Source organism: Harpia harpyja, chromosome 15 (assembly GCF_026419915.1).
Source record: "Harpia harpyja isolate bHarHar1 chromosome 15, bHarHar1 primary haplotype, whole genome shotgun sequence".
Lineage (NCBI taxonomy): Eukaryota > Metazoa > Chordata > Aves > Accipitriformes > Accipitridae > Harpia > Harpia harpyja.
This window is the reverse complement of record NC_068954.1, coordinates 17,798,041-17,821,085: the sequence shown is the minus strand read 5'-3', so window position 1 is coordinate 17,821,085 and position 23,045 is coordinate 17,798,041. Positions and strand designations below refer to the sequence as shown.

The 23,045-nt window shown below is 44.6% G+C and overlaps 1 long non-coding RNA gene across 7 annotated transcripts in view; it reads right to left on the bottom strand.

The window, feature by feature from the left end:
• Positions 1-23,045, bottom strand: part of LOC128151825 (uncharacterized) — a 147,487-nt gene that overhangs the window by 60,897 nt on the left and 63,545 nt on the right. For all 7 annotated transcript variants that reach the window (XR_008238473.1, XR_008238474.1, XR_008238478.1 and 4 more), the window contains one exon: positions 444-603. This is a non-coding gene — a long non-coding RNA (uncharacterized LOC128151825). The remainder of the gene's footprint in view (positions 1-443; positions 604-23,045) is intronic.

Below are 23,045 nucleotides of genomic sequence, written 5' to 3'. Positions count from 1 at the left end.
GCCTGTTATTCCAAATGCACTGCAAGCAAATACATTTAATTCTCTTTAAAAGTCAGCAAAGGTTTCAATTACCAGTTTCATTCTTGCCCACTGCATATATTTATTTCAAACACTTATGCACATTCCCTTTCATTCTCCATCTGCCTTTTTTTATTTCCATTCATTCTTTCTGTTGTGGATTGTCATCTAATGTAGAGCATTATAATGGAAGTCAGGTCTTCTAATTCAGCTGCTTATCCCTCAAACTCACGGAGTGACCCTGTGTGTGTCATTAAGCCTTAATAAGCCTCAGTTTCCTACCTTTAAAAAGGATGTTGTCTCTTTGAACCATTATATTAAAATTGTTTAATTTAATCACAATAATAATACTTTATAAATGCTAAGTACTATTTCTATTTCATGCTAATCATTCCGGCCACATTAATAAACTCCTTTGTGTTTACCTCTGGGCTGATACATATGTCATGATCGACTCTTGGGCTCTGGGTTCACAGTGAATAGATAAATTTAACTTCATGGAGATCTGTCTTGCTCCTGAACCCTTTCCCCTCCTGTGCAACTTTCCTCCAAAAATTATCCTTCATGAAACCATGCAGAGAAAACCTGTTAAAGAGAAATTGAATTTTTAAGCTGAACAACAGATAATCTAAATACATTGGTCCCCTATACTGCTAATTGTTCTTGTTTCTTAGAGGTTTTGGTAAAAGTATCTGAATGCATGCATTCGCCCAAAGCATTTTCAACACGATGTAATCACATTGAAACGAGGAAGGAGAACCTAGTACAGATAACTGGGGGATGGATCCCATCTAGTTATTTGTGGCTCAGAGAGATGCAGAAAGCACATAACATTCAAATAATGTTAACAAATTAAAAATTGATACAATGTGTTTTGCTTTAGTTTGTTTGGGGTTTTGTTTGAGGGTTTTTTAACTTCAGTATGATATTATTCAAATCAACTGACAGAGATAGACTACTCTTATTTTAGTTTCAAATGGTCTCATTAGCATTCAGCTCCATTGTTTTGGGTTTGTGTGGTGGTGTTTTGGGTTTGTGTGGTGGGGTTTTGGTAGTGGGGAAGGGGCTGCAGGGCCGGCTCCTGTGAGAAACTGCCAGAAGCTTCCCCGGCTCCAGGACAGACCCATCTCTGGCCAAGGCTGAGCCCATCAGCGACGGTGGTAGCACCTCTGGGAGAACAGATTTAAGAAGGGGAACCTGCAGCGGGAGAGGAGATTGGAATGTGAGAGAAACCCCTGTGCAGACCCCCAGGTCAGTGCAGAAGGAGGGGAGGAGGTGCTCCAGGCGCCGGAGCAGAGATTCCCCTGCAGCCCGTGGGGAAGACCATGGTGAGGCAGGCTGTCCCCCTGCAGCCCAGGGAGGTCCACGGGGGAGCAGATCTCCACCTGCAGCCCGGGGAGGACCCCACGCTGGAGCAGGTGGCTATGCCTGAAGACAGCCGTGACTCCATGGGAAGGCCTATGCTGGAGCACTCTGTGCCTGAAGGACTGCAGCCTGCAGAAAGGACCCATGCTGGAGCAGTTCATGAGGAACTGCAGCCCATGGGAAGGACCAATGCCGGACAAGTTCGTGAAGGACTGTCTCCCGTGGGAGGGACCCCACGGTGGAGCAGGTGAAGAGTGAGGAGTCCTCCCCTGCGAAGGAAGGAGCGGCAGAGACAACGTGTGAGGAACTGACCCCAACCCCCATTCCCCATCCCCCTGCGCCGCTGGGGGGGAGGACATGGAGAAACTCAGGAGTGAAGATGAGCTGGGAAGGAGGGAGGGGTGGGGGAAGGTGTTTTTAAGATTTGGGTTTACTTCCCATTATCCTGTTTTGATTTGATTGGTAGTAAATTAAATTGATTTTATTTTTTCCCCAAGTTGAGCCTGGTTTTTGCCCATGACCATAAGTGGTGAGCAATCCTTCTCTGTCCTTGTCTCAACCCAGGAGCTTTTCTTTATATTTTCTCCTCCCCATCCCACTGGTGAGGGAGGAGTGAGCAAGCAGCTTCGTGGTGCTTTGTTGCCAGCTGGGCTTAAACCACGACATCCATAAATTCTAGTTTCTTTTAGCAAAGCAAACACGTCCTTCCTACTCAGAGCAACTCAACAAAACCTCATTTGGTTACTGCCACTGGAACCTTTGTAGACACAAGTCCAGGTGGCCTTTGTGCTTCAGGCAATCATTTGCTAACACCTTCTACATGTCGAGCCTTAGCTACATTCCCCACATGCCCAAAACTCCTCTCAACATTATTTGCACATTAGAATATTCAAGAAATGCAGAATCAGACCCAAGGACAACAGAGTATTGTGTTGTACAATTCATTGGGATAGAAACATCTCAGTCATCATTTGTCCTCACTTACAGGAGGTTTATATTACCTCTTCAGCTCTGGTTGCTCTAGCAGAGAGAATTGCCTATCAGTTGCTTCCTATTATAATGTCAGATAGTGTCTGCTCTAGGCATCTTCAGTAACACACGTTGGTGGGAGACAGTTTATAAGTGGAAGAGTGTGAGGGTTTTCATTATTCCTTTGAACTATGATGGCTTGATCAATGGCTTGATCCTAGCCATTGAGAGGACTAGAGCAGAGCTGAGTGCCTGTTTCACGTCCAGTATTTTTCTCCTCTGACCAGATAAAAAGGGATAGGGAGAAAACACAGCCATGATGCTTGGCTTCAGTAAACCTGTCAGGTAAAATGACCCACAGCAGGAGTGCTCCAGGAAACTTTGAAGTTCTGCGAACCACAACTTTTTCTCTAAGATGCACCTCACCTCTTTTTCTTAGTGATTTTTTTTAGTGATTCCTGGCTAGGCTGTTACAAAGCTCAACACGTGCTCATAGCTTCCATATATGCCTCCACAAGGATGCTGCTGCTTTTGTGCCCTGGCCCCTTAGACATTTCCCTTTACCCAACATTCATGACTTTTTTCTTGAATTTTGTTTTGTAAAACTTTTCCTCTCCTTCCAACATCAAAGGTATCTATTGTTCGGATCACATGGTGTCTCAAGGGCTCACCACTAGTTTCTCCCCTATGTCTGGTTGCCTAAACCCCTCGCAGAGATCTCTGCCTGTCCCTTCCCACTAACCCATATTAAAGAGCAGATAGGAGCTGCAGAAGATGCTGACTTCTCAGGAACTACTTTGTTTTCTCGAAGACTAAGTGACTTCTATTTTTCATTCATCATCCAAAGATAATCATATACATTTACCAGCAAGAAGAGTACTGCTACTCAAATATAAGTGTTAACATTACACAGACTGTTACATCTATCCAGGATGGATACCATTTCCCTGTTGCCTTCTGCAAGCCTCGTTCTTTGACTTCAGGCCTTATTTTTTCCTTCTTCCCTACATGAGAATATTTCCCCTGTGCTCTGTTTCACAACAGTGCAGCACTTTCCAAGAGATTACGGATTTATTTGGCAACATCAGGCTTTTCCACCCCATCTTCCCCACTGGTTCCTCACCCCTAGAGCTCAGTCCTCAGCCAATGACCTGCTGAGACTTTCACCCCGCAGGCTGCTCCGTCTCCAGTCCACTTAGCTGGATTCTGCTCCCCATATCTCTACCTGAGAAGCGCTGAGTAGCACAACTTGCCCGAACCTCTCACCCTTGCATTCACGCAGCTTTGCAGGCCTGGTCCCGAGGCACATCCTCCTGCAGTGCAATACCCACCCCCTTTAGACTCACACCTTGCAGACCTCTCTCTTGGAAAAAAAGACAAAGGGCTTATCTTGCCCACAGACCTTACAGGGTCAGCTGATTCTCTGGTAGAGGAAAACATTTAGAATATACATTGCTGCCATAAATTGTAGATAGTTAAAAGAAAAAGAACCCTGTGGAGATATCTGAAATCTAAACTCAGACAGGCAGCAATCTAAAATAAACTACAGCCAGTGTTTCAGCTTTGATTCTGCTGCCACCAAAGGCAAATGGCACAATTCCCATTGATTCCAATTAAATCACAGACTAGGTCCTCTTCTTATTCATCTTTCTTTTTTAGATGTCTCTATTTGCTTTTCAGTAGTAAGTTTCCCTGCAATACTGTGTGGCTCTCAGGACTATGAAAATTTTTCAGGGAATTCCATACAAGTGCAAATCTGGTATTATTTTTTTAATAAAGAAAGTAGGTAAGATTTTTAACTCCCCCAATTAGTGGCGTGGAAGTAAAAGCAGCATGGTTTTGTGCTCATGGTTTAGCTGGTTTCAGTTTGCTCTATCATCTGTCCTAAGATCCAACATACCTTCTGTAAATCTCTCCACTTAAGAAAAAAACACTCTCTTATGACACTAAATACCTAAGTACTAAAATGCAACTGTTACCCATGTTGCAGTGAGATTGGTGTTTAACCCCTACTCATCTAGCTTGACCTTGACATGGCTTATCTCAAAGCAGAACCCACACGCGCACATTTTAGCCTGCGCTTTGCACACATGCATACAAAGGAAGCCGTGCTGATGTGCGACATCCCTGCATTGATGCTGCCATTCTTGTGGGAGCTGAGTCACCACAAGCTGTGCAGCTTTTTGCTTCACTCTCCATTCTTACAAGGACAGCAAGAGGGTCTCCTGGCTTACACTTCAACAGTGACACAGAGAGTGACACCCAATCTGTGCTGTGGGCAGTTCAGTTGCAGCTGTTTTGAGACATCTGGGGGTAAAGTTTCAGGGTTGTCAGCTCCCACGCTTTGCTGGGCTCACAGTCCTCTTTCCTGGAGGTTATTACCTGCTGTCCTTGAAACTCTGGCCTTCCTGGTTGCAGACAAAAGCCTGGAAACATGGAATCTTATGGTATTTTGAAGTGTGACTCATGACTTTTTACCATGAAGGGCACATACTATTGCCTCCTTTCAACTTCCCTTTATCTTTTTGCATGCAGCCGCACCTGCAGATGTTCAGGGAGGAGTGCTTGCACTCATGCACCCTAAAAGCAGCTTCTGTGTATGCAAAAGTCAGCACCCGTGTGCACAGGTGTCACTATTCCCAACGGGCGGGTGCAGGAGTTCTGCTTGACGGGGCTGCATGTGTATAAGCAGTTGCCCCTTTGGGCAAACTAGTCTCTAAATACCACACTTTAGCAAAGTAGCATAGCTTCTTCCATGAGTTCCTTCCACGGCACTTTTTTGAAAGTAGTTTTATAGTGTTAGATACACAGATGTCTACCTCAGACTTTTTTATTTTCCACTTGTACTATCTGACACTACTATGCAGAGCTTATAGTTTTATGCCACTGATGGATCCTGGGATGCATTTGCTCTCTTTTCCTCATCAGAGTTCTTAAAGTAGTCAATGCAAGTTGTGAATTTTTAGGACAAGATTAGATCCATTTCCTGCATGTGTAGCCAAGCAGGGCACAGTGTACAAAGAGCCTCCCAGAAACGAATTACTGCCTGTCAGGCACAGAAAAAGATGTAAATATCAAAATGTCATTGTCTATCACCCCTTCAAAATCCTCACTTCTCCCCTTGGTTCATTTCTGCCCCTTTTTTTTGTGTGTATTATTGTGTTTCTTGCATCCCACCCTCCATCATCAGGCCAGCCGCTATCTTCCCACATTTCCTTCCCTTTTGTATCTTCTGCCAATCCCCCAATACACAGCTTTCCCCTGAAGAAGAGGATGGGAGGGCAGATGACCTCTGTTTGTGAACGCAACTCTGATAGCAAAGGGAAACAAGGACCACAACACAAGCCAACCTTCTCTCTGTATCCTGTCCAAGTGGCTGTGCCTCAGAGTGGCCATCTTGGGACAGGCAATGCCTCTGTGTTTTTGTTCCACACAGTACCATCAGCACTAGATCTCAAAAAAAACCAAAAACCAACTGCGACATAATTCTGAGACTGCTGCAAAGAGAAGGAGGATAGAGGATGCCAAGGTGAGCTGGCATGGGATCCCAGGCTTGGCTCCTTGGGGAGCTGCTGCCACAACCCCCAGGTCGCAGACCCCCTTCCCTCCCTCCGTATCTCCACCCTGCACACCTACCCCGGATGGCACCTCAGGAAAAGACAACTGTAATTGGTGCTCAGGCTATCTATCAGGCATAAACAATGCTGTTGATGAGGGTAATTTTCAGATGAGTTGAGATAAGTATGTTGTGTTTTACTCTGACCTTCCCAGTTACTTCACACCAAGCCCAGACCTCAGTTAACTGTTTCTAACGTCTGCTGCCGAGAGCACTCAGCACACAGAGGAAGAACAGGCCTAAACAAATGGCCAGGGTGGAAAGGCTTAGAATTGCCCATGCTCGTTACCATGCTCGTCCTCCTCAGCTTCCTCCAGGGCTAGGGGGGGGCGCATGGCCTTGCCTCATAACTGATGTGGATGGGATGGTGGTGGGCCAGGCGGGGATCAGGCCACTCTGCCCTGCAGCCCCCTCCCAAAAGAACAGCCCTCCTGACTTCATGGTGTGCTGGGGTCATGTAGCAACACTCAACCAAAAACCTTCTTAATTTAAATTTGTCTTAAGACAGATTTTTAAAAGATGTACCAAAAAAAATGTCAAATAGCTCTGTCATTTTGCCTCAGAGATGGCAGAACGGGTTTGCTCCTCCAAATCGAAAGGCAAGAGCTCTGTCCCTCCAGCAGAGTCACATCCTGGGACCTTGCTGGCAGAAGACCTTCTGCAAGCTGGCAACAAGTTTTTTGTATCAGGTGGATCGCTCAAAACACCCTCGCTGCTTTCAGAGCAGTACAGAGGGAGCACAGATCCTCATTTCTCTTTATAATCCCTGGATCGTTTCATCAAGAAATGACACTAGATGATGACACTGACACCACAGCAGCCTCAGGGGAAGCTGCCCAGAATGGCCTCAGCCACCTTCACCATGAAGCTGCCCAAAGAAATCATCACTCCAGATACCTTTAATAACAATGCCTATGACTCAGATAGCACTTCTCATCAGTAAAAGGCAAAGGTAGCTAAGCATCATTACCCCATACAGATGGGGAAAACCAGACCCGCTGGGCTGAGTGATTTGCCTGTAGCCCTGTAGCACCTGGCAGACCTCAGAGCAGAATCTAGGGCCAGGGCCATGTTGTGCTAATTCACGGCAGAGAGCCAATACATCCCACCTGCCTCAGAGGGGTTACAGCCCGCTTGCTCCTCTGCACGCATGAGCTGAGTGTGACCCCACAAATTCTTTTGCCTGGAGACAGGATGAAATATAAATTTAACTGGTTATTTTTGCCATTAAATGCGTTCCACCAGCCTAGTCCCACCATATAGTATACATGAATACAAAGTAAAACAGAATGTTAAAAATCAAAGTGCAAGTGGCTGAATTCAGTAAAGCCAATAGTTGCATTCAATAAAGTAGCATATTTGTGATTATGGAGTTTTGTTAGACACATTTTTAAGATAACATCTTCTTTGTACAATGTAGTTAAAAAGAATGGTTAGGCTAATCAGTGCAAGGGTTTAAATAGTCTTAAATACATTAGCATAATCACTCATGAAGCACATGTAGTTTATAAATGAATTAACAGCTACAAATTAAAGAAGAAATGCCCGCTTTTTAAAGCATCTGCCCAATTGAAGGGAAAAAAGGAAAGTTGGGCATTCTAGTTTTCAAATGCTCTCAGCCTGTGCACTGTGAAAATGCCTGATTGTGTCCTCCCTTCAACCTGCCCAGCCCCCCATGGGGCTCCACGGGCAGCTCACAGGAGGTGGGACTCAATGCATGAATGAAGCTTTGCAGACCCCAGTCCTGAACTCTAATCAGTTCTACCTTAGTCAACTTTAAGACTTTTTATGTTATGTTGTGTTGGGGTTAAACTGTCCTAGGATTTTAAAGTGCTTGTACCTTCCCAGAATTTAGAAAAGGTGTATTTTTATTAACAGGATGATTTTACAGACCTGTTGAATGTACTGAAGTGAGCAGGATGCATGGTTTCCACTCTGTGCTCCCTCATCCCTGCACCACATTCATGTGCATTAAGCAAACAAGGATGACTTCTTCACTGCTCCCTGAGATCAGACACACCTCAGCTGTCCATTCCCCTTGGAGCTGAGGAAGACAAGTGCCTACATGGCTGCTCTGCAGCCAAGGAAGCCTATACTGAAGAAATCCCTGCTGGAAAGACCCGCTGCAGCCCCATATCACAGCCTCCATTGAACACGCAAAGGTGCACACACGATGGGGGTTCAGATGTTTCATTTCCTGGAATGGAAAATTAAGGGGTACGATTCCTGCAAAAAAGTGACATAGAAAAGGTGAATAAGAAATGCTCACTGAGAATGAGGGACACAAAATAGAAATCAGGAGACAGAGCCAAAATGAGGCAAGGTACTTCTCAATAGAACTGATAGTTAAATTGAGGAGCTGCTTGCCAAAGCATATTGTGAATAAGTACATGGTCTCAAGATGCAGTTACACAAATTCACAAGACAGACATCCATTCCAGTACTAGCCACAGACTTCTGTGGCTTAGGAAGGAAGGAAATTTATTCCTGCATTTGCCCTGTATACCCTTCCCTAGGCATCTGGTGGAGCATTGCCAAAAGACAGAGCTGGACCAGCCATTTTACGTTCTTGTATTTTTTACTCCAGAGTGGCAGAAGTGGGAGTTAAGAACTGCATTTTCCAAAAGGGAAACCAAAGGGGAATGTTTTACCCCACGGAGGCAGGATGTTCCCTTACTGGTTTGCTGCACAAGATTGCTTGAACAAGTTCGTTAACTTTCCCCTCCTTAACATCCACCCCACCCACAAAACGCACTGGCAGTGGGTGTGTTGGGGCTGTGGTAAACACCTCTTGTCACCTCCCTGCCCACCCCAGCCTGCACACAGCCCTGACTGGGGACACCAACAGGTTCATTAGTGCTGCTCGTGCTACAGTTTCATTGTGGGCAATTGCCAACCACTCGGTGTGGAGCAAAAATTTAGTAAACATGTTGCCCTTTTGGCTATACTACTTTCTTTTTTTTTTTCTATGAAAGAGCATATTTAGCCCTTTATACACACTAACTCACCACAGGTGAATGTGCCTTGTATTTTGGATGGATAGGTTTGTTTTCTTTATCTTCCTGACTGACTGGGAACTACTGCGAGGCAGTGATCAGGAGCCTTGCACTGGAAGTCCAACCTTCTGGCTCAACTCCCTAGCAAACTTGCTGCTATTTTCATCTTAGGCTAAGGGCAGCCCGGTCACCACTCACACTGAAGAGTTCTTCCCCCAGTTCTCAGAAAGAGAATAATCTAAAGTCTCAAACTAACTGAACTGAAAAAGAAAAAAAGAGGAAGCCTTAACGTGAAGAGCTATTATTATGTCTTCTCACATTTTGCTGTAGCTAAAAGCATAAGTTGTATATATAACTAATGCACCACCCACCCAAGCAAAAAATACTTGCTTGAAAAAGTAAAGGCATGCCTGTCAGAACTCATCCTCTTCCATTCAGTCTCCATTGTATATTTTTGTTCCTGTGATAAATTAGCCCACTACTCAGGTGATTCTAGCATTTCAAATTTTAACACAGGACATACTCAAGTAAAATCATCAGTGCTTTCTTAAATTCACTAGCAGGCTGAAATCACAGGGCATCTAGTCCTCAGCAAAGCAAAACCGAAATGTGAAGGTAATAGGGTGAAAGTTTGAGGCCTGCCCTCCACTTGCACTCACTCGCACACATAAATGTTTCCATCCTGGCAGCTATAAACACTGTTTACCATCAAACACCTGCAACAGATTTCCAATACTCTCATGCCTGCAGTCTAGGTTAGGATGTAATCTGTTTTGTATGCTAGCGCATAGCAGAAACCTGAGATTGCCCTGGAGGGTTACAGTTTGTAGGTGGAGCTGCCTGGTCACATCTTTCTTCTTAGTATTCTCATTTCTGTCTTTCTCCTTCAAGATTCTAAATGTTCTTCTCAGTGTCAGCGCTGACTTAAATTCTTTTTTCATTAAGCATAGCTAACCTCTACTTCAGTCTAAGCTGTAGTCATTTTCTGGTGTACACAGGCAGACTTTCCAGCCAGTGAAAAGGAACACAGAAAGATACACAGAGACACCTCTCAGTCAGCAAAATAGCGTCTTTGCACCAGCACCTTGCAATTTTAGCTCTAGAACCATGCTTACAAATATAGAGAGCAAAGCGAGGAGATTTTACTTTATCTTTTCATGGAAAGATGGCACAGCCTGTGAACAATTATACTTTTGAAAGGCAGTGGTGACAAATTCTTGGAATTTCTCTGAATTGTGAAACAAGGTTGAGAATCTCTAGACAAGACTCCAGACATTCAAAATATTTAGCAACTTCACAGGTGGTTTTACAGGGATATTCTGGTAGATCTTGGACCTCTGCTGTGTACCATTACTAACATCAGGATAGAGAACAGGTCTTCTCACTAGTTCTGCTGCTTTCAGAATGTCAAAACAAACTCAAGTTCAACATAGTTGGCCCAGCTCCTAACTTTGATGCAAAAGGGAACTATTATCTTGTAAGATAATGTCCAGGGAAAACCATAATGCTATGCGCTACTCCTGGACTAAGTCATTGTATGCTTCTCCATCACGCCCTTATGATGCACCCTAATTCCTCCTCAACAACCCACCACAGAAACGTGGGTAGAGTCAGCTGAGAAGCGATTCCATAATTTCTAGGGCAACTGTTCCTCCAGTACATTTGATACATATAGCAAAGCTGCATGGGCTCCAACGGAGAGTTTTAATAAGTATCTGGACCGAGTTAGAAAAGGTATAAAATTTGGGATCAAGATGCTCCAGCAAGCACCATTATGTACATATTTTGCAGCTTGTAGTTGAGGTCAGCATTAACATGTTGACGTACATTAACTGCTGGCATGCAAGGACAGAATAAAAAATTCCAGAAGATCTCTTCTAAGATGAAGTATTTGAATCTGCTCTCTAGCGCTGCAAGGTATAATTGCATTCAGGTATTTATGAAGTTCAGGAAGTTCAAAGCCATTTCAAGCCTTTGCTGGGTCACAAGCAGTGATGGATGTGATCATACAGTAGAAGAAAACCCTGGTCCAAGACTTGTGTACTGGTTTGGTCTGAAACCACAGACACAGCTCCGCTCAACATGGAAGGAGTCCCTGGGATTATTCCCTGTGTATATTTTTGCCATACAGAGCCTATGTTTCCTAGGTTTGGGGTGCACAGGAAGGCCTATGTGTTACTGAGCCCTTCAGAAAAGTGGGTTTTAGTTTCCCTATGCTGATTTTTCTACCTTTGTTATGATATAAGTCTAATGCTTTTAAATCATGCAAATGTGTCTAGAGATTGCGATGGGTGTGTGTTTGAGAAATCCAAAAATAAAATAATGTAATGCAGCCAAATACTTAATTACCAACATGTGCATCTGTTGTCAAACCATACGCTAAGTGAGTGGCACTGCTCATTAGTTCTGCTTTCAGGAGCTACCAGGCGTTCGTGTCATCACTACCAAGAGTCTTCTGAGTCTGAATCATCTCCGGAAGGGACAGATTCTGTCACTCATGCAGTCACTGTTAACAAGAATGCTGATGGCGTAGCAGGTGTTTCCTCCACTTCTCTAAACCTGGAAAGGTTCTGGCACAGCTTCCCTCCAATTTTCCCTCTTCAGAAAGGAAAAACATTCTTTCTCTCCTGGCTCACATGAACAGGCAGGCATGTTCCAATAACTCAGGTATTGGATACAATTGCTCCTATTCTCTCTGTTGCCTAAAATACTGTGTGATTATCACACCATGCTAGGTCCTCAGGAAAGACTGCTGGTTTATCCAGTCCAATCCCTTTTCATGCAATAAAACTCCCAAGTTGAATAAAACTTCATGCAAAAAAGACCCAGTGAAACAGAAGGTGGTCTGTGACCCACAACAGTAAAAAAGATCCGCTTGTTGTTTACCTGACCCATTAATTCTGCAGTGCATCTGAAATGCTCTTGCAAAGTCACTGACTGATAAGCCCTTTCAAACCTTTAAGGGCATCTGATGTTCTGAAACGGACTTGGAGAACTTCCTGTGCTCTGTCCACATCAAGCAAATGCCAGCTGGGATCCAAAGAAAAGAGCAGAGCATCACTACCAAGAAAACAACACTCAAGTGCCAAAGAACTGTAGTGGCGGAGAAAGGATCTGAGCAATCCCAAATACAGGTCACAGCCTGATGAAACACTACAGTAAAAGCTCTACAAAACTGGCTGCTCCTTGCAGCCTGAAAACCCCACAGCTTTGGATAAGGAGCAGAAGGCATTAATGAGTAGTAGAGATTGAATGTAGCTCCTGCTTAGCTCTTGCGGTACTGAGGGACTAGGGCTCACCCACTCCCTTCTGGGGATTGCCCAGAGATGGGTCTGACCCCCACAGCTTGTGCAGTCAGTGTAGCCTCCCGTGGTTTAGGGTGGGCTGTAGAAGAGTGCTGCTTGCCTTGCACCTCATTCTTGTTACTCTCTTTTGGCAGCTAGGGGTCTACCATGGTGTGCAAGAGCTGACCCAGCCCACGCCGGGGATGCAGCAGAGAACCAAGGAGCCATAGCTGCACTTCATCACAGATGGGGCTTTGCTAGATGCCAGTTAAATTGTAGCCCAGTTCCACTCAGCTCTCCCACACTGCCTCTGAGCCAGCAAGCCACAACTTAGGTCTCTCCCCTCACTCGTGAAATGCCTCATGGCCACACGGGGCTCTTTACGCAGAGAAAAAATCAGCAGTTGGCCAACACTGAATGTGGCCAAGCCCAGGCTCAGGTTGTGGCATTTGTGTGGGCACAGCAATTCCAGGTTGCACCCGGGTTGCTACTGCAGAGCTGGAGAGGGCAGGGATTCTCTCTCCCTCCCTTCCTGTGCCCCACTTTTCTGTGCAACAAAAAGGCCAAACCAGATCCTTTTTTTCAAATTGCTGAAGACGGCTCAGGCACTCCTTTTCACTCATAATCAAATACACATTTTCTTTTCAGTGCAGTGGCTCCCAAGAGCCAAAGTTCAAGCTGGAACCTTGAAACTCACATGTCTTAAATCACCAGTGGGACACCTCTGGTGCTGAGGCTGATGTACCCAGCTTGGACCTGTTTGGGACTTGGACAGTACTGGGCCCCCATGCTACAGAGCTCCCCTCTACAAGCTTTCCTGTCCCTGCCAGCTGCAGCAACCAACACTGCCTACAGCAAATGTGTCACATGTAGGTAGGTCACTAAATATCATGCCCAAATGCAACACAGGACCAGATGCCATTAAAAAAAAACATAAAATCCTGTTGATGTAAGCACTATGCTTTTACTTCCCCAAGTCTGACAAGCCTCCTACACAGCCAGCAGCAAGCAGCTATTTCCCTTGTAATATCATCAGCCTCCAGTAATGTTCACTTGCCTGTTTTTAATCCCCTCTACAGCCCTTCCTACCATCCCATGATAAATACCTTCTCCTCTACCATTTCATGACTGCCCAGATCTTTTCCTCTCTCTCCCCACATCTGGCTTCTAGACTGTTTTCCATTTCTTTCTGTTAACATTTTCGAAGTTTATCTAGGGCTCAACAGACTTTCCCTTCTTGGTGGTGGAGGGAAGAGGAGGGGGAACCTGCTGCTCAGCTGGCTTTGGCAAGCCTGGGCAGCTCTAGCTGAACTCCCTAGCCCTCTGCCAAGAACAGTGTAAATAGGAGCACCAGAAACATCTTTTAATGTCATTTGTATTAATATTTTTTGAATCTTCACATGCACACTTGAAAAGGATTTAAAAACATAAAAAATAGAGGAAAAGGGTTGGCAACCATATGAAGCTCAGACTGTATCACACACAGTACTGTCATAGTGAAGCAACTACAGCAGGATGAGGGTCTAAGCCGTTTGTATCAAAGGCCTATTTTTCCATCACTTTATTTAATAAAATTGTTCTTAAAACAACAAGACTGCTCATAGCCTTTGGACGGAAGAAACCATTCCGGTCTTTGCTCATCCTAAGCAAGGTCCATCAACAGTATACATTTCTTGAGGAGAAAGAGTAGTCCCTGTCCCCTCAAGGTATGTCCAAAAGGGAAAAAAGACAGACCAGGATGAAAGGGACCTATGTGCCTTTTCACTCTCCAGCTCTTTCCTTACTCACCCGTTCGCCCTGTGAGGGAAGCAGAGTGGGTCTCTGGAACATCCCTGTTTTGCTATCTACTCACATCATCAGGCCCAAAGAGCTCCTCAGAATTTCACTCTGTGTGCCTTAACCTTGGTTCTGTAATCATCAGAGATTTCCTGTGTACTCACTGGACCACTAGCTTCAACATCTTATAGGCTCTGATTAAGGAGCATTCAACCAGCAGTTTTAAGGAGAGTTAAAGCCAGCCAGATTCCTGGTGCCTTCCTTCCTTCTCAACCTTTGGCTTCAGCGGGGTGGTAGAGCCAGCACTATGGGATAGATTCAAAAAATCACCTTTCAAGGAGCACAGGCTGGTTTGCAGGCTGGTTTTCTGCTGTACAAAGCAGAGTACAAACCAGGCCATCAAAATTTCAGGTATGAGAGAACTGGAAACACTTCTCACACTAGGGGTGGGCTGGACAGGGAGGGGCATTGTTAAGTCTTGGACCTAGGGCATTGCATAGTTCACAAGTTCATGGCACCTTCCCCTTCTTCTTCCCATACACAATGCAGCAGAAAGGCTTCAGCCAGTGCTGCAAGGGTGTCACATAAGAGCCCCAATGAGATAAACTAAATGGTCCCCATCACAGAGGTCTGCCACTGATTATCCTCAGCTTGGGTCTGTGTCTCCAGTACGATGATCGCACCCATCTCCATGCCTGAACTCCAGTCTGGATACAGCCAGCAAGTCTACTTTGGGACAGTGTCCACAGCAACTTGCAACCACAAGTGAAAAGCCTCCTTACAATAGCAAAACATAGGTTTTTGAAGCATGAAAGGAAGCAAAATAATCTGTATGAATAATCTAGATATATGTGCACACTTTAGGAGGCAAAACAGATAAGAATCTTTCAGGTGAATTAGAGGGCATATACTTGCAGAGAAATAATGCTTCTCTGGTCTACAATCATTTCATGATTACATCTGCTTCCCTGGCCAAGGAATGCTGGTTTCTATTTTTCCATAGCCCAACCCTTGTTCCTAGCTTCTAGATCAGCTTTTGCATTTTAGTTGTCCCAGTAGGAGACATCATACTCATTCCAGCTCGGTTTGCTTTTAACAAATTTCTCAGGCTCTTATTTGTCCCCTTAAAATTATTCTATCTCAATTAAAGATGACAAGCAATTAAAAATTGCTAGATTTCTGCTAGACTTCTGATCATCTGTCTCTCAGTTGCTATTGTCAATATGGATCATAGAACAATTTATATTGTCCCAAGCAGGAAAGAAAGAGTCTATGAATTTCACAATTACTTAGAAGTCCCCCAAAGCTGGAAAGAGAATTTGTCAAAGCCTTTTAAATGTTTTGGCCTCATCTTGTGATTTCTCCTTTCTGAGGAGAACTTTTCTGAGGTCCTTGCAAGACTGAAAAGTTCCTTTTTCTTTCATCAAGGAGAACACCTTTCTCCTAATGAAAAACAAAAGTTGCCATGCAACAGGTGTTGTTATTTGAATGTTGGTTTGGGATAACATAAAACTTGCCTTTGGCTTCTGTAGCAAAAGGCAGCCCAGTTCAGGAGATCAGTTAAGTGTGTGCCTCATTTACGCATGTGACCTAATAATTTACAGTACTAAAAAGCTTTTCTTGCTCAGAGGACACGAAGGTTGTACACTCAGGCCTCCCCCCATACTTCATGGGAACTGGGAGAGCTTAAACATGAATGACACAATCTGCATTTCTCTAGAAAGCAATGGGGTTTGGGGTTTTTTTCCATTTCTTTCTGCCATATGCTAAAAGTGACTATCATTTTACATTTATTATAATATTTTGAGTTGGTTTTATGTGCTGTACATTCTTTCTTCTTTAAAACAAGATCTGTGCAGGAAATTTGATAAAGTTATTTTATGTCTTCTATTCATTGCTACTAATTTCACTTGCTGACAAATTAAGTTCCAGTCATCTGAGTCAGCCTCTAATTTCAGTTCATCATCCCATTTTCCCAGTGTTTTGTCAAATAAATACACTTGTATGTGTAACTACACACAGAAACCTACAAATGATCTACATGACACTCTCTAGCTTTGCAAATTAGAAGAAATTAGTTCTTCTAGAATAAGTTATTTAGGTGCCATAATCACTTTCCATCCCACTTTCCAAAGCTATAGCATTACCAAACTTCTATTGCCTTCTGCATACAGAAGGCATTTTATTAGCCGAGACCCACTTCCTTGCTTCAAAGTTATTAGAGCCTAAGAGCTTAGCTATGACTGGGAAATGACAGCTCAGAAAATTGCCCTGCGAACGCATCCGCATTGTGGTCCGTACATGCACTAGTCTGTTGAGGCAGGGCACTGACCCTTTTACTCTTCACGCACCGTCCAGCCAAGCATACAGCCCTGCGCTTCCCACTGTGCCAAAGGACTGCGTGTCTCCCTCTGCTCATTAAGCAGCCAGTGATAGGCTGGGTGATCCGACCCGCTCCAGAAGGCAGCTCAGATCCTGGCAATGCTGTTCTGAGACAAACAAATAAAACAAGAATTCAAGCCAAGAATTCAAGGAAGGGCTGAAGGAACAGTAGGATGCGGCCGAGAGTCAGAGACATATGGGTTATCTGCACCAGGCAACCAAAGAAGGCCAGGGCATGGGCCCAACTACTGGCACAGCATCACCCCGCTGCTCGACCGTCAGTGCAGTCCTTGGCACAGACTTGTCCCATGGCAACAAGCCCTCTCTTAAACAATGCCTGGACACTTTTCAGCAACAGCCAGGGACCATGCCCAATACTCAGTTTGGATGGGCCACCTTGTTGGGCTGGGAAAGGAAGAGAATTTATGGTCAAAAGCCATGACACCCTAGCTGGCCTTGTGGCCAGCGAACAGTTCCCTGGCCTATTTTATTTACTAGCATAGAAGTAATCTTGAATACCACAATTCATTCAGCACAGAGAAGTTCCCAGAATGGGCACTGCCTCTTATTAGGACTGCCCCGACTGCTCCAACATAGCGGACTCAGTTTCTTTGTACCCTTTTTTTCCCTGAGATATTTCCGTAGATTCTATTTAATCTCCCCAGTCTTCGTGCATTGTATGGGCTGATTTTTAATTGACCAGAAAATTAGATGAATGCATCTATTAGGCCAGAGCACTATTTCACCTTGATCTGGCCCTCAAACTGAGATTGTAGATTGCATCTCTAAGCAGCAATCTACTATCTTACAAAACCCTCCTCCTCTCCCATGGTCATTCTGTCCCTGAATCTAAGCTTCTCCTATTGGATTTAATTCCAAATACATTAAGTACAAGCTGAGATCAGCAGAGGCAAGTTATAGGAAAGATAAAGATCCTGTTTAACAGAAAAACAATTTCTGATTGAGTTAATGCTACTTAGCAATTTCTATTTTCAAAGTGCATTACAAACATGAATTAATCTTTGCAATATCCAAGGGAGTTAGGTATATAAGCATTGTTATGCATCTTTTACAGATGAGGAAAACAAGAAGTCAAAATCACCTGCTAACTTAGGGTTCCTTGCTTTCGAGCAGTCCCATTCCCAAAAAAATCAAAGTGTCTCACATCACAGACTATGTGAAAAACATGGCTTTCTTGTCACTTTTGCATGACACAGTGACACCTGTCCTGACAAAAGTTTCCACTGCTTGACAGACACAGAAAATACAAAACAAGTTAGGAAAGGAACCAGGACAAGAAAACATCAGGAGTTGCTGGCATCTAGCCTACACCTCAAACCACTGGACAGCATTGCCTCTCACGGCTAGAGAGATTCACAGCTCCAAGGGGAGAAAGGGCAAGCACGCACTAGAGCAGAAATCTGCCTGCTACGGAGCATACGGTACATCTGCATAAGGTAAAAGAATAGATATGTATAAACACTGGAAAAAGCAAGTGGCTGTACAAACACAAATAAAGATGAGATATGTTTCTGTGAATGCTGCCCAGGTGTTCTTTGCAAATCTGATCTCATAGGGACTTTCTTATAAAGTATCAAAGTGAAACAATATTCAGCTTATAATGTTTTTTAGCAAATGCAGATCAGTCAGTTTTCCTGCCTGGGTGCTTATCAAGTGCTCACCAAGCCACTTTCAACCATTTATCAGCAGTACTGGCTAACCCAGGAGGTCCTAGTTGACTGGAAGTTACCAAATGTGACACCCATCTACAAGAAGGGCCAGATGGAAGATCCGGGGAACTATGGGCCTGTCAGTCTGACCTCAGTGCTGGGGAAGGCTACGAAGCAGATCATCTTGAGTGCCATCACATGGCATGTACAGGACAACCAGGTGATCAGGCCCAGTCAGCGTGGGTTCATGAAAGGCAGGTCCTGCTTGACTAACGTGATGTCCTTCTATGACAAGGTGACCCACTTAGTGGATGAGGGAAAGGCTGTGAGTGTTGTCTACCTGGACTTTAGTGAAGCCTTTGACACCATTTCCCACAGCATTCTCCTGGAGAAACTGGCTGCTCATGGCTTGGACATGAGTACTCTTCACTGGGTAAAAAACTGGCTGGATGGTCAAGCCCAAAGAGTGGTAGTGAATGGAGTTAAATCCAGTTGGTGGCCGGTCACAAGTGGTGTTCCCCAGGGCTCAGTATTGGGGCCAGTTCTGTTTAATATTTTTATCAGTGATCTGGACGAGGAGATCAAGTGCCCCCTCAGTAAGTTTGCAGACAACACCAAGTTGGGCTGGAGTGTTGATCTGCTGGAGGGTAGAAGGCTCTACAGAGGGATCTGGACAGGCTGGATCGATGGGCTGAGGCCAGTTGTATGAGGTTCAACCAGGCTCAGTGCCGGGTCCTGCACTCGGGTCACAACCCAATGCAGCACTACAGGCTTGGGGAAGAGTGGCTGGAAAGCTGCCTGGCAGAAAAGGACCTGGGGGTGTTGGTTGACAGCCGGCTGAATATGAGCCAGCAGTGTGCCCAGGTGGCCAAGAAGGCCAACGGCATCCTGGCCTGTATCAGGAACAGTGTGGCCAGCAGGACTAGGGCAGTGATCGTCCCCCTTTACTGGGCACTGGTGAGGCCACACCTCGAGTGCTGTGTTCAGTTTTGGGCCCCTCACTACAGGAGAGACATTGAGGGGCTGGAGCGTGTCCAGAGAAGGGCAACCAAGCTGGTGAGGGGCCTGGAGCACAAGTCTTATGAGGAGCGGCTGAGGGGAACTGGGATTGCTTAGTCTGGAGAAAAAGAGGCTGAGGAGAGATCTTATCACTCTCTACAACTACCTGAAAGGAGGTTGTAGCGAGGTGGGTGTTGGTCTCTTTTCCCAAGTAACAAGCGATAGGACAAGAGGAAACGGCCTCAAGTGGCACCAGGAGAGGTTTAGATTGGATATTAGGAAAAATTTCTTCACCAAAAGGGTTGTCAAACATTGGAACAGGCTGCCCAGGGAAGTGGTGGAGTCTCCATCCCTGGAGGTATTTAAAAGATGTGTAGATGCGGTGCTTAGGGACATGGTTTAGTGGTGGACTTGGCAGTGCTAAGTTAACAGTTGGACTCAATGATCTTAAAGGTCTTTTCCAACCTAAATGATTCTATAACTCTATGATTTTTCCTCTCCGTGGTTGCAGTGGTTCCCTCCACCGCTCTGCTACCCTGTCCCACCTCAGCCCCACAATCCTGCTTAACTCTGCTGCTGCCCTTACGAGTCCTGACACAAGAAGGTGTTTGTAACTAAATGAAGGTGACCAACACAACCTTTCTGCAGACCCTGCTTCCTTCCCAGCGCTGCAACCTTTCCTGTGCTGCAGTCTCTTGCCTGCCTATGGCTTGAAATCATTATGCACTGGTTGCAAACAAACATGAATAAATTAGAGTAATATTCAAATAAGGGGAAGAAAAAGAGGAGTAACAGGGAGGGAGACTAGGAAACCAAGGAAGAAATGCTAATTAATTCAAATAGATTGATTTGCCCTGTTTGCTCAAAAAATTAATTACAAAAAAAATTGTAAATTAAGAATTAAAAGCTCCCAATGAGAGGAGCCAAAAGGTTTTTCTCTGGAATCTATTACGAGTATCTGAAAAGGGATTGTGTCTAATTAGACATTATTTTGCATCAAGATGACCTCATATTATAATTAGAGATATGCTAAATTACTTGGAAATAATTATAATGATTGGATATCCTCCATGACTGCCAGTTTGGGAGCTTTCATGTTCACATTGATTCTACCAACCTCAGTTTCTTTTGGTCAGGAGTTGGATCTTCAGCAGGTATCTAACATGCAAAAACCCAGCATTCTTCACAACCTCCGTCAGGTGTCACTTTTTTTAGACACTTAAAAACACAAGAGACATGCAAATTTTCATGTAATAAAACCACGACCTAAACATGTGGCAGGTACGCAGGCATAGTTATTTGCACTCCATTTCCTAAGCAGGGCACTCACAGTGCAAACAGATGTTATTCATTTTTATATTTACAATGAATATATCTGCAAACACTCCAGCCTTCTAAAACATACTGCTCTAGGACCGAGTTTAATTTTCATCTACATATTGCAAAAATGTTAGCCCAAGCTCTAACAAGTGTCAGTTGCTATTTCAGTCCTATGGTCTGGCTCAGTGAATCAACTGAACTCCAACTACTTCACTGGCTACGCAAAGGGAGGCAAGACAAGTCTAGCACACTGGGCTGCAGACATGCTGGGCTGTGTGATGTGGGTAAGAAAATGCTAGTCATGCTAGAAAACATTCACAAAGAAGCTAGGTCAGAAAGTCAGGTCAATGGCAAGGTGAGAAACTGGAATAAGGCAGGGAACAGCTACAAGAGATCCTCCTGTATTTCAGCATGTTTCTGCTCCACATGGAGAGCCAGATGGATTGAGCTGCAGTGAGCAAAAGACATTGAGATAAAAGTGAGCCTGCATACCCTGAAATGCCACCTGAGGAAGGGAACAGCTTCAAAGTTGCCCACAATGCTTTGAAAGGCACAAAGGAGAAGGGCTTGCACAGCTACATCAGCCCCTGCATTGGGTCAGCAAATGAGTCCAGCTGCAAATCCAGCTGGACAGAACAAATACAAAGTCTCCTCCAGGAAGAAAGAAAATGACTGCATCAGCCTTCATGTCAGTGTGGCAGCAAAGTGGACAAGATGGGCAACTTCATTTCTGTGGGAACAGCTAAGAATGTCATAGGGGGGGTACAGCTGGTATAACTGGTCTCAGGAAACATGATTACAACATATCTCCCTGCTCAGTGTCTGGTTTGGAGCCCATTTCACAAGGCACGGATATGGATCTTCCTGAGGGCCAGCATACAAAGAAGGCTGGCTTCGAAAGGAAGGCACACACACTGGCTGTGGTCAGCTGGAGAGAAAGCAGACCAACAGAAACAACATCCATGTGACATAGCCACCTACTGATGTGGCAATGAGGAGGATGCACATCTCCTCAGTGAAGGACTGCGCTCTTCCGTCTGAGGCGTGGCAGCAGCCTAGCAAAGAGGGAATTAACGAAGCTGTAGGGCAAAGCACGACAGAGAGTTAAGAGCAGAGCTCACCACTGGCTCCCACAATCATTGGCACAAAGGGTGGGAGGACAGCAGGACCCCAAAAAGCTCCAGCAGACCAGCACCACCCAAACACTCAGCAAAAGTACAACTCCACACAACTCAGACCTGCGGAGGTATCTGGGCACCCCAGTATCTGTGCTGTTCTGTGCCTTGCAATTTCAATATGCAGAGCAGAAGGGGAAATGATTTGTGCAGTTATAAAACAGACCAGTGTCTGAGCTGGGAAGAGAAGGGACATTTCCCACATCCCAACCCAGTGCCCCCATTCACCAAACCACAGGGCTCTGAGTCTCACCACTGACGTGTACAGCTGTCGGCACAGACCAGCCACAACTGCCACATTCATTTCTAGCATGGCTCTGTACATCTCAACTGCTGCAGAGGTTCAGAAACAACTTTCAATATTTTGTGGTATTGACTTACCCATTCACTGTGTAGTGACATTAGCACCCACAAATAATCATAAAATAAAAAAAGGATAATTAATATTTAACTTTGCCAGAGGGATGTACTTAAGGGAGAAACCATGTTTTAGGAAGAGCAGCTGATATTTGTCAGCTGGAGAACAGGACTAATTAGATGCATCAGGCAGTGGTGACATGAAGTTGAAAAACAGCTTGTCAAGTCTGAAATGACTTATAGCAAATGATTATATATAAAGATGCTTTGTTATACACTCACACACAGGTGTGTTCCTCATTTTCCAAATACTTCCTGTGCCTTTTGTTCCTGTGATAAAACAGGTGCAAAGCAGATTTCCCGCTCATAGATACACCGTAATTATATTTCAGGTAGAGCAGACATGTAGTCCACTTCTTGTGCCCAAACCAACAAAGTGTTGAACACTGAAGCACCCTCCATTCTCACTGATTTCAGTGGAAGACAGTCAACAACTTACAGGATCAAAGACTTGATGTCTGAACCACATAAGGAAAGTGATGTTGTAGGGGATGAGGCAATGAACCAGGAGGCCAAATTCATGTCTGTTGTAATGTTGGTTGACTGCAGCCAGACAGTTCATTGATCATAGCAAAGGATTTGCCCCAGGGTGTTTTAATTTAAAACAGATTGACATTAATCTGAAGAACAAATCACCCAAATCCTAAACTCTGATCTGATGCAAGTCAGATGCAATATGACAGCAACTCAATCTCCTGGGCAGCAGAGCTGCTAGCTTCAACTTCAAACTCATTTCTGAACAGTGTCTGGAAGTTCTTGAATACTGCTGGAATAGGCCCAGTGAGGAGTAATTTATCCCAGGTAGAGGTACACATCCTTCAGGACATGCAAGAGGTACCAGGAATGCGAAGCTTTGAGGGGGAATGAAGCGTGGGTACTGACAAGAGGAAGGGGCCGCTTTAGGAAATAAGTGCTCGACTACTGAATGAGCAATACTAATGCTGAGCAGGCAAAACAGAAGCATAAATTCTGAGACAGCAGTTAAACCGCAATCATGGAGTACTCTAAAAAGCTTATTAACTTACCTATGAAGTTGAACACAAACTAATCATTTGGAT